The sequence below is a fragment of the Nicotiana tabacum genome, chromosome 1 (genome assembly GCF_000715075.1).
Source record: "Nicotiana tabacum cultivar K326 chromosome 1, ASM71507v2, whole genome shotgun sequence".
Taxonomy (NCBI): domain Eukaryota; kingdom Viridiplantae; phylum Streptophyta; class Magnoliopsida; order Solanales; family Solanaceae; genus Nicotiana; species Nicotiana tabacum.
In genome coordinates this window covers 123,833,363-123,846,402 of record NC_134080.1, presented here as the reverse complement: position 1 = coordinate 123,846,402, position 13,040 = coordinate 123,833,363, and positions in this window count along the sequence as shown.

Sequence of the window (13,040 nt, the reverse complement as noted above, 5' to 3'; positions counted from 1 at the left end):
ACTGATCAGAAGGTCTTTCTTTGGACCGTAATGGAGGCTTTTGGACAGGGTTAAAAAGAAAGGGTATCAAAGGCTCGAAAACAATTCAAATGGGTCCAACTTACAACTTTCGGAATCAGGTTTCTCGCAACATACACAACTTCTGCCCCAGTTCCTTGCTTGGGGACTTTTGTTTTGATGAGACCGAACCGTGAGGCTGCCTACGTATCCTTAAAAGGAATCAGGTCGAAACATAGTTCATGTCAATGAAATTACTTTGTTGTTGTGATTTTTCTTTTCTCTCTTTCTTTTCTTTCTCTATTTTTCTTCTGTTATTCTTCTTTTCTCTCTCTTTTTTTCTTTTTCTCTTTTTTTCTGTTTGCTTTTCTCTTTTCTTTTCTTTTCTTTCTCTTTCTTCTCTCTTTTCATTTTTCTTCTCCTTTTCCTTTCTTGTTCATTCTTTCTTTTTCTTTTCTTACTTATCCTCCGCACTTGCGTTTCTGAATTGTGTCGTTGATCCCAAAAGAGGGGTATGAAAGAAAATAAATAAGGCTCAAAAGGGGTGACAAGGGATAAAGTGTTTAGATAGTTGAACAAAATGCCTTCGTCATTTCAATCTTCAAAATGTGCCAAATACAAACAAGTACAATCAAAGAAAGAAATCATACATAGTATCTCTCGACTGCATCGGAATTTATAGCCATTTCTACACATTTCCCTTCTACATATGTCAAATATAATGCGCCATTGGACAACACTCTAGTTACAAAAAATGGCCCCTGCCAGTTTGGGGCGAACTTTCCTTTTGCTTCAGCCTAATGAGGCAAGATATGTCTCAACACTAGTTGACCTACTTCGAACTTCCATGGACGTACCTTCTTGTTATATGCTCTTGCCATTCTCTGTTGGTACAATTGGCCATGACATACTGCCGCCAATCTCTTTTCATCAATCATACTTAACTGCTCCAAGCGGGTTTTGACCCATTCAACATCATCAATTTCTGCCTCAGCAACAATCCGAAGGGATGTGATTTCAATTTCTGCGGGTATTACTGCCTCCGTGCCATACACCAACAAATAAGGAGTAGCCCCTACTGAAGTGCGGACAGTAGTGCGATAACCCAGCAACGCAAACGGCAGCTTTTCATGCCACTGTCTAGAACCTTCCACCATTTTTCGAAGTATCTTCTTTATATTCTTGTTGGCTGCCTCGACTGCTCCATTCGCCTTAGAGCGATATGGGGTGGAATTGCGATGTATAATCTTAAACTACTAACATGTCTCCATCATCAGATGACTGTTGAGATTAGCGCCATTGTCTGTGATGATCACCTTAGGAATCCCAAACCGACAGATAATATTTGAATGCACGAAGTCGACCACTACTTTCTTAGTCACAGATTTGAACGTTTTTGCTTCAACCCACTTAGTGAAATAGTCAATGGCTACCAGGATAAACCTGTGTCCATTCGATGATGCCGGTTCGATTGGCCCAATGACATCCATGCCCCAAGCAACAAAAGGCCATGGTGCAGACATTGTATGTAATTCAGATGGTGGAGAATGAATCAAATCTCCATGCATTTGGCACTGATGGAATTTACGCACAAAACTGATGGAATCACGCTCCATAGTGAGCCAGTAATAACCTGCTTGGAGAATCTTCTTTGCCAGAACGTACCCACTCATATGCGGTCCACAAACTCCGGAATGTACCTCGGTCATGATAGATGTGGCCTGTCTTGCATCTATGCATCTTAGCAATCCCAAATCTGGAGTTCTTTTATACAATACCCCTCCACTTAAGAAAAACCCACTTGCCAACCGTCGAATTGTTCTTTTCTGATCACCTGTGGCCTGTACCGGGTACACCCCCATCCTGATATATTCTTTGATATCATGGAACCATGGCTCCCCATCAAGTTCTTCTTCCACCACATTACAGTAAGCGTGTTGATCACGGACCTAAATCTGCAAAGGGTCCACATGAGCCTTATCTGGATGATGTAGCATCGACGCCAAAGTAGCCAAAGCATCTGCAACTTCATTATGGATCCTCGGGATATGGTTGAATTCTATAGACTGAAACCATTGGCAAAGGTCATGCAAACATTGTCTGTGCGGTATGAGTTTCAAATCCCGTGTTTCCCATTCTCCCTGAATTTGGTACACTAGGAGGTCCGAGTCGCCCAAGACCAAGACTTCCTGGACACCCATATCTATAGCTAACCTCAAACCCAGAATGCACGCCTCATACTCAGCCATGTTGTTGGTACAGTAAAAATGAAGCTGAGCCGTAACAGGGTAGTGTTGCCCTGTTTCAGAAATAAGTACCACTCCTATTCCCATACCCTTCATGTTTGCAGCCCCATCAAAGAAAAGTTTCCATCCCAGCTTCTCAACTTGTTCCAATTCATCAATATTCATAACCTCTTCGTCAGGGAAATAAGTTTTCAAAGGTTCGTAATCCTCATCAACCGGATTCTCGGCCAAATGGTCTGCCAAGGCCCGTGCTTTCATAGCAGTCTGGGTCACGTAGACAATGTCAAACTCTGTGAGCAGGATCTGCCACTTTAAAAGCCTCCCTATGGGCATAGGTTTCTGAAAGATATACTTCAATGGATCCAAGCGAGATATGAGGTAAGTAGTATAAGATGACAAATAATGTTTCAGCTTCTATGCTGCCCAAGTTAGGGCGCAACATGTCCTCTCAAGATGAGTGTACTTAACCTCGTAAGATGTGAACTTCTTGCTGAGGTAATAGATGGTCTGCTCCTTCCTGCCAGTGATATCATGTTGACCCAATACACAGCCAAATGAATTGTCCAATACCGTCAAATATAGAATCAAAGGTTGCTCTGGTTCTGGCGGGACCAACACGGGTAGATTTGACAAATAGCCCTGTATCTTATCAAACGTCTCCTGACATTCATCTGTCCACTTGACCGCAGCGTCTTTCTTTAACAGCTTGAAGATAGGCTCACAAGTTGTCGTGAGCTGAGCGAGGAACCTGCTGATATAATTCAATCTCCCCAATGGCCTTGATTTTTGATGGGTCCAATTCAATACCCCGGCAGCTAACTACGAACCCCAACAACTTTCCAGACGGCACCCCAAAAGCACACTTTGCAGGATTAAGCTTGAGATTGTACCTGCGAAGCCTTCGGAAGAACTTCTTCAGATCCCTGACATGGTCAGACTGCTTTCTAGACTTCACGATCACATCATCCACGTATACCTCGATTTCCTGGTGTATCAAATCATGGAATATTGTTGTCATTGCCCTCATATAGGTTGCCCCAGCATTTTTCAAACCGAATGGCATGACCCGATAAAAGTACATTCCCCATGGCGTGATGAATGTCGTCTTTTCTGCATCTTCATCGTCCTTTTAGATCTGATGATAACCCGCGTAACAATCCACAAAAGAACTAATCTCATGTTTAGCGTAATTGTCAATCAAGATATGGATGTTAGGCAATGGTAAATTGTCTTTTGGACTTGCCTTGTTGAGATCCCGATAGTCAACACACACCCTGGTCTTGCCATCCTTCTTCGGTACAGGCACAATGTTGGCTAACTAGGTGGGATACCGGGTGACCCGAATGACTTTGGCATCGAACTGCTTGGTGACCTCTTCCTTGATTTTTACACTCATATCCGTCTTGAAATTTCTCAGCTTCTGCTTGACATGAGGGAATGCTGGGTCCGTGGGCAACTTGTGAACCACTAAATCAGTGCTTAGACTCGGCATGTCATCATAGGACCACGCAAAAATGTCTTTCTATTCGAACAGTGCTTTAATGATCTCCTCCCTGAGTTGGGGTTCCGGATGGACACTTATTTTGGTTTCACAGACATTTTCTTGGTCCCCTAGATTAACTGCTTCTGTGTCATTCAAATTAGGTTTGGGCTTTTCCTCAAAATGACTTAGTTCCTTACTAATTTCTTCATAGGCCTCATCATCCTCAAATTCCAACTCGTCACCACACTCGATTTCTTGTATTATTATTTCAGAGTTAGATTGGCTTTTAAAACTGGGATGAAGATTCCTCACGCATGTCATGTCATTGATATCAGCATAAAAAGAACTGTACAAAAGAAGAAAACAAAAATAAAATTAGAAGAAATGAAGGAAAAGGAACAATTGCATTTCACTGAATATAAAGATAAAAAAGTCTTAACACATCCAACTGGACGGAACATAATATCTGAATTATAGACCCTGGAATAATCCAGACAACTAAAAGAAAATCAAAACTCACTACCAAGACTCCCTCTGGGTAGGAAGATGAGTAGCTCCCCAGTTGTTGACTTTTGCACGTGGTCCCACAAAATGCACATCTGCCTTGCTTGACCCTTCCCCAGCCTGAACCATGTTGACCTCGACGAATAACCTTTCGAATCCCTTCTCCAAGTCTCTGTCGGCACCAATCAGTGGTCCAGGGACCTTTGACAACAGTTACTTTCTAGTACCCGGCCTGACGAATGACCTAGACAGACGCCGGATTGGCTTTGGCAATGCCCATGCTTTCTTTTTCATTTTTCTAGCTCTTCTCACATCTGCAACGGTAGGCTTGAACCCAAGACCAAAAGTATCCAGATTCTTTGGAAGAGAGACTGGCTGCACAATACCTTGTAAAGATGCACCCAAACCCTTGCCCGGTACGAAATCGTTTTTCAACATTTCAACAGCTACCATGACTGATGTAGCAGCCATCTTTGGAGTTGGAGCACACTTTCCTTCCGGAATCTTCTCTACCGATACTGTATCGAAAACCTGATAAACCCATGGTCCCTTGCCATCGTCAACCTCTATGAATGAAACAATGGCACCATTGGGCACACACAAACTATCTTAGCCATGTACAATAATTTCCTGTCGATCCCATTTAAACTTTACCATTTGATGCAGAGTAGACGGGACTGCTTTGGTAGCATGGATCCAGGTCGTCCCAACAACAGATTGTACGAAACAGCCACATCGAGCACCTGGAATTCCATAGTAAATTCAACTGGCCCTATTGTGAGCTCAAGCACTATGTCCCTGACTGAATCCTTCCCTCCACCGTCGAATCCTCGAACGCAAATACTATTCTTATGAATTCTTTCATCCTCCCCTTGCAGCTTGTTCAATGTGGCGAGAGGACAAATATTCGTGCTAGACCCGTTGTCAACCAGTACCCGAGTAACCACGGAGTCTTCGTATTTTACCGTCAGATAGAGGGCTCTATTGTGCTCAGTACACTCCACGGGCAACTCATCATCGGAAAAGGTGACTCGGTTTACCTCAAATATCTTGTTAGCTATCTTTTCCAAGTGGTTTACTGAGATTTTGTCAGGAACGTGAGCCTCGTTCAAGATCTTCATCAAAGCACGAAGGTGTTCGTCTGAATGGATCAATAATGACAAGAGCGAGATCTGAGATGGTGTCTTCCTTAACTGTTCCACAATGGAATAGTCTTACGCTTTCATCTTTCTCAAGAATTCTTCTACTTTTCCTCAGTTACTGCTTTCTTCACCAACATTGGATTATCTTTTGAGGTCTTAGCTTTTCTCAACTCTTCGGGGGAAAAGTATCTCCCTGATCGAGTCAAACCATGAGTCTCGCACACTTTTTCTTTAAACTCTTTCCCTTGGTAGGTTACTGTCATTCATTCATAATTCCACGGGACCGCCTTGCCGCTGATCACTGGAAGCTGAGTTACTGGTTTTATAATAACAGGCTCTGTGCGAGCACCCTTCACGATCACAACAGGTTTACTTGTAACCCCTGATACCACCACTTTAACTTTCTCTGGTTTCACTACAACAGTGCTTGAAGACCCTTTCTCGGCTACCACAACCAGCTTATTGTCTCCCCCTTTCAACTGGACCACTGATTTCCCACTCGATACCTTTTCCTTTGAACTGGTTTCACTGGAGCGGATCATTATCACCGTCTGCGAGGGTTTCTTAGCCTCCCCTCCATTGTGTATCAACTCAATCATATGGGTCTCATGGTAAGCTGGTAGCAGATTCTGGTTGATATTTGGTGTTTCTGGGGCCTGAACCTCGATCTGATGAGTATCAATGAGCTCTTGTACAACTGTTTTTAGTTTCCAGCATTTCTCTGTGTCATGGACCAGGGCCCCTGAGCAATACTCAAAACTCATCGAGCGATCAAGATTTCTGGAAATGGGATTTGGCATTTTGGCCTCGATCGGATTCAACATACCAACTGTCGTAATTTGTGGAATAGGCTGGTATATGATTCTCCCAATGGAGTGAAAGTCTTCTGCTTCTGCAACCTTTCATTCTTAAAGGCTTGATTAGGTCGAAAATCTGTTCCAGGAGGGTTTTTATAGGCTTTTGGGGGTAGATGGGTATTTTGTGGAGCTTGGTAGGGACTCTGTGGAGCTGGCGCACGCCATTGCGCGTGAGCGGGAGGTTGGGTATAGGTTTGTGCGTGATAGACAGAAAAATGGGGATCTGGCGGTGGGTAGTAGTGTTATGGTGGGCTATATGGAGTGTGGGGGTATGTTTGGGGATAGGGTCGAGGCTGGTTGTAGAATGGTGGAAGGTTCCTAGATCCACCCCAAGCTGCCGACTCGATCGTTGTAACATCCTCTTTCTTCTTCTTTCCGAGTACACCCCCAGTACCGTTTTGAATGGCCTGGGTGGTTACTTTGATTGCTGAGTAACTCATGATCTTATTGGACTTAAGTCCCTCCTCAACTATGCCTCCCATTTTCACAACTTCATTAAAGGACTTGCCCATCGCTGACACCAAGTGACCAAAATAAGTGGGCTCCAAAGCCTGCAAGAAATAATCAACCATCTCGCTTTCTTTCATCGGAGGGTCAACCCTCGCCGCTTGCTCTCTCCAACGAAACCCATATTCTCGGAAACCCTCACCGGGCTTCTTCTCAATCTTCATCAGTGACAGACGGTCTGGGATGATTTCAAGATTATACTGGAAATGACAGACGAAAGCTTAGGCCAAATTATCCCATGTGTACCACCTGCTATGATCTTGTCTGATGTACCATTCTAGCGCCGACCCACTTAAACATTGGCTGAAATATGCCATCAGCAATTCATCTCTTCCACCTGCTCCTCTCATCTTGCTACAGAATCCTCTTAAGTGTGCTACCGGGTCGACATGCCCATCGTACAGATCAAACTTGGGCATTTTGAACCCCGCTGGCAACTAAACATCTGGGAATAGACATAAATCCTTATAGGCCACACTTACTTGGCCTCCCAGCCCCCTCATATCTCGGAACGATTTCTCTAAGCTTTTGACCTTTCTGATCATCTCTTCATGCTCAGGATTTCTGGGCGGTTTCTCAGTCTCTGCCGGGATATCAAGACGAGAAGTGTAAGGATATGGTTCTGGAATTTTGAAGGTGGGTTCAGGGGGATAGTACTGGTTATTGTGAGTATGGAACAGGGGTTCACTAGAAGATCGGTGTAATGTAGCAGGTGGAGGTGCCACAAAAACAGGTGTAATCGGTGGGGGAGGGTACGAGACTTGTTTGGGTGGTGGAGCTTAAGAAGTATGAGAAGTAGTGCTTTGACATTGTTGGTAGAGGGGGAAGGCTGGAGATGAGTTCATAGTGGGAGGCTCCGGAGGTTGGGTTGATGGTGGGATATAAGCAGGATTGGCGGTATAAACCGGTGGTGGATGCCCTTTCGCCCAAGCTTGGTACATTTTAGCCATCTACTGTTTCAACTTATATATTTCTTCCCTCATTGCATTAACGTCCATTTCTTCCACCTCTTTCGATGGGTCGACAATACTTGTTTCCGGTTCCTGGTCGACCATATTCAGTCTGTCTTTCAATCGGGTGTTGTAAGAGTGAGTTTCTAGAATGCCAGTCAACTAACCACCTGCCTGGACTAGATACATCAAACAAACAACCTTGTTAGCGATTAGGCTTTAACAGATTGGTAACCGTGCATTGGGCATGAATGCACCTAAACAGTTAACCGTATCTATTGTGTATTTGATTGATTGCATGCGTCATCCCGGCCTTTTCCTTCTTTTAATTGCAAACATCCCCCTTTCTTTTCTTTTTCTTTTCCTTTCCTTTCATTCTTGCCTCGGTTCTCTCTTTGTCTTTACTCTCTCTTATTTCTTATTTTCTGTCTCTTTTGTTTTTTCGCTCTTTCTTCTCTTTACTCTCTTTTATTTGGTTATGGTCAAATCCTATGGAGATTGCCTACGTATCATGACCCCGCATGAATCAGACCAAGCGTAGTTCTTGTAGATAAGTGCGAAATAAAACATTTTTGGGATTTTCAGTTTTCATAAAATAAAACAACAAATGCTTCCATTACAAACTCAAAACTAACAAATTCCAAAAGATTAACAGATTTCGATGCAAATATGAAACACAGACTCCAAAAATAGACTGTCATACTCCGAAGAAATACAAACTCAAAACAGAAAGAAAATACAAACTCAACATGACTTACAGACTCAAACAAAAAATCACCAGTACATCAAAGCTCCTGGTGCCCGCGGGACATCATTCGGTCTCGCCACAGGCCTATGTGAAAGATCCCTTTTAAGTCGGTCCAAGTCGTTCATTATTTGTTTAACAAAGGTCATCACCGCTGCAAATAATGTAGTGCGAGTCATATCCTCACAGATGTGGCACTTCATAATGATGTAGTCGACAATGCTTCTAATTCTCTCTTTTATGGCGCCCTTCTCTTGTAACAAACGCCCAATCTGTTGGGCCCTGGCTTTCAAAGTTTTCTCAGCCGCATGATTTTGCTCCTGAAGTTGTTGCAAATATATTTCTAATTGCGCTAATGCGGTATAACAATGTTCTCTTTCAACTTTTAAGTCTTTGGCCTGTTTGATCATTTTGTTTTCCGTGGCGATGACCCTTTTCTTCAACCCTGCAACCTCATCGTCGTACCTTTCTCTCAATTTCTTAACTAGGCGTACTCGTTCCTCTATGTTTTTAGCCAATTGCTTTTGGGCCTTGGCTAGTTCACTTTCTGCTTTGTTCAAATCAAAACTGTTGTCATTTACTTTCTGCCTCAGGTTAGTCGTGAGCTTTTCATCTCTGTCACTTCGGACTGGATTTTCTACCGCTACTTTCAATTTCTGAATTTGAGCTCAAAGGGCTTCATTTTCTTTGGCTAGCCTTTTCTTTTCTCCTTCATTTGCCGTCACTTGCTAGCTATTCTCGAATTGAAGTTCTCTGACTTGCTTTTCCAACTTGCTTATGGTAGCCCTGTACTTGTTTTCTTTGGTCAGCCAATCCCATTGTACCTGAGCTCTGTCGGTGAATTGCTGGACATGGGGTCTCTTTGCGGGCCTGTCAGGCTCATGTTGAACTCGGGATCTTTTACCATACCAAGCAATATAACTGGGCTCCACCTCGCCTCTAGATAGGTCTCGTACTTGCGTGTTAGGCCCTAAGAATCTGCACTGATGCCAAACCCGACGCACTTTTTCTTCTGGGAAGGTAGTTTTTGGATCTAACTCAATGACTTGCTGACTCAAATCTTCATTGTGTGGGATGGTCTGGTACCGGCCCAACTGACGCAAGACTCTGTGCGGAGCATAAGGCTGGATACTCCGCAGACCCATCAACAGCAAAAAACACACCTCAACTGACATATAGATTACTTCATTGACCGAGAGCCATTCGAATGTGGATTCGATCTTATTTGCGGTCAAAGATCTCAAATATGCATGCCATGCTTCCGTACCATCTTGAAACTCATAACCCTCTACTCGCTTTTCATGTTTTTCGATGCACTCGAGGCCAATCATACCGCAATTCAAGTATCCGGGACGGTGGCAAAGGTGTTCCTCCATCCATATTTGTAACAGCATATTGCACCCTTCAAAGAACTTTGCTCCTTCTCGACAACGAGTAAGAGCTCGGTAAATTTCTGCCAAGATCAACGGCACTATAGTCCCATTTGCCTTCTTCACCATAAAGTCAGCTATCCCTACTAATCCCATCTCTATGTTCCCATCTTTTCTCGGGCAAACCAAAATACCCAGGAACGCCACTATGAAAGCTAATCCTCTCCGAGCTTCCTGCTTGTCTTGATTCCCAGCATGAGTAAGACCAGTATCTGGTGTTTCGAAGCCACGTGGATTCCCGTATCGTCGGTACAGAAAGTAAGAGGTACAAAATCCTTTGGCCAAATTTCTGTCTCGGACATCCCGACTGATGCTTAACAAGTCCAAAAATTTATGGGGGGTCACTGTTCTTGGTGCTACCGGGTATTGACTTCTGAGATTCCCTTCGGAACCGGCATAGCCTGCTATCTCTTCTAGCATAGGAGTTAACTCGAAATCCGGAAAGTGGAACACATTATGTGCTGGGTCCCAAAACGGTATTAAGGCCTCAATCACGTCTTTTCTGGGCTTGACCTTCAAAAGCCCAATAAGACCGCCCAGTGCTTTTGTCACAATTTTTCTGCTGTCGTCCCCCAAATCATACCACCACATATGTAGCTCCAAAGAGATCTCTTCACGGACTGAGAAAGGTTCATTTTGATTTGTGCTCATCCTGCACATTTATTTAGGTGATTTTAGTTTAAAAGAAAACCATGACTCGTTTTGACTTAAGAGAAATGACCAATTCCAAAATTTCCATAAAACATCCGGCCTTGCCAACACGGCCTTTCAGCACTTCAAAAACGAAGATTTTAAGGTTGTGCTAGCTAACCGGCCAAAACCTTTGAAAGTGACAAAAGTGGATGTTCTTGCAAAAACAGCCTTCCGGCGCCCTTTTAGGGACATTCGGCTATTTCTGACAAGAATGGCATCACCCTAATTATTTTCAAATCAAAGTAAAATGTTTAGGCTTTTGGGCTATTTTTTGCAAAAAGGAAGTTGGACCCGATGGGGGTTGCCTACGTATCTCACACCTTGTGAGAATCAAACTGGCGTAGTTCGAGCAAATAAAACAAACTATTTTGGAAAACAAGAGTCTCTCTTTTTTATTTCATTGGCAAATAAAACTATTTTTGAAAACAAAAACTTCTCTCTTTTTTTCTTTTTTTCGTTTCATTGGTAAATAAAACAATCTATTTTGAAAACAAAAAACTTTTTTCCCTCTTTTTATTTTCTCGAAAATTTGGCAAAGTCTCGACACTATTTGGACATTGGGTTTTTTCAGAATAGGCGATTAACTCTCTTTAATCCTCATACTGCCATTTCTCTTTCCTCAACCTTTCCTAATATTCATATGCCGGTCAGCATGCAAGTCCGAAGCAAATAAATGCACAAGTAGCAAGTAGGATGCATCAGGATGGTCTTTTTGTTTTGGGTGCACCTGTCCTAGACAGACCCAACCCCTGTGTTGAGTCTCCAAAGTCAAAATGCACATGATGCAAACAAATGTTCCGACTAGGGATCCGGCATGAAGCTGTGTTTTGCTAGGTTTAAATCCTGGGGTTTATTGTTCTAGACCTGGCTTACCCGAGCGGATAGCTCGAGCCGAGAGGGGCAGCGTACCTGGAATACAGAAGCTTCACCAGCTTTGCAACTTATCCGAACCTCGTTCTAAATTTGGAATATGACTCTAACTGAAAAGAAGTCACACGAAGTGCACACTTCTTCATGATTTAGAAGACTCAGAGAGAAAAGGGATTTCGTAACCATTTATATACAATTCACGGAATATCAAAGTGGTAAAAGCAATCAATTAGCACATTAGGCCCAAACATGTAACAAAATCAGATAATGGATAAAGCCAACTATAACAATTATTCTAAGCTCGAATTCTTGAACCCTGAAACCAGAGATTCTAGGTTCGTCCCCAGCAGAGTCGCCAGAGCTGTCACACCTCCTTTTTTCACTACACCTCCGGAAAGGGGCGTAAATAAAGGGAGTTTTTCCAATTAAAGGACAAGCGAAACGGGATTATTTCATTTAAAGATTCAGAGTCGCCACTTGGAAGATTTATAGTGTCCCAAGTCACCGGTTTGAATCCCTAGTCGAGAAAAACGTTGACTCTATAATGCAGTTTGCGAACCAGAAATCCGGGTAAGGAATTCTGTTAACCCGGGAGAAGGTATTAGGCATTCCCGAGTTCCGTGGTTCTAGCACGGTCGCTCAACTGTTATATTTAGCTAAATTATCTGATTTTAAACAATTATGAACCTATGTGCAAATTTAACCTTTAACCACTTTTAATTGATTTTTAAAGAAGATTGAACGTCGTTTAAAACATGTCTTTGGATCATGCCACATGAAATGCACCCGCAATCCGAAACATATTTTGTTCAACGTTTTAGGATTTAGATTTGGGTCACATGAAATGCACACCCGAATTTAGAAAAGTAATTTTATTAAAACAACTCACCTAGAAGTTTGCCCACCCCTACGATTATCCAAAAGCTCGATCACATGAAAAGGTTCTCAAGAAAAGCTAACTGGAAAGACATGCTACAAATGATTTAAGATAATTCAGTACATCACCGAATCTACGATTTTATAACTTTGCATTGTGAACAAGACCATTGGTTACAATAACCCGCGTTATCTAACCTTAACAAAAAAAAACCTTCTAAAGAAATGAAGCAGGCCTCATTCCCAGCCAGTAGGAGTTGGGGTGCGAGGACTTAAGGGAAATTCACGTTGAAACAAAAGAGAACCAACAAGAAACATACTTTAAACATTTTGCCGAATCAACATATCAAATACTAGATTTTAACTAGACAGTTTCAAAAGAAAAGAAAGCAATCTCAATGTGATTTGGGCCTGAGTCTGCCTTAGACTCGTATGACCTCTTTATTTAAACGACGAGCATTGGCCTAGGAACGTGCCAGAGAGATGGCAATGCAGCCTAATGGCCCAAGAGGCCCATCTCGATGTGCTGCCTGCTGCATGTCCATGCCAACCCCAAATTGACGACAAGGGAAACTATGGCGTTAAGCCAGAAATATCAAAGAAAAAACTATCAACTTAAACAGCCTGTTGCAGTTAAACAGAACGCTAAGCTGAATTTGAAGTTCTCAATTGAAAGCATCAAAACCTCACGCTAACAGGATGCCATGGGATTGCATAACTAGAACAAACCAGCCTATGTA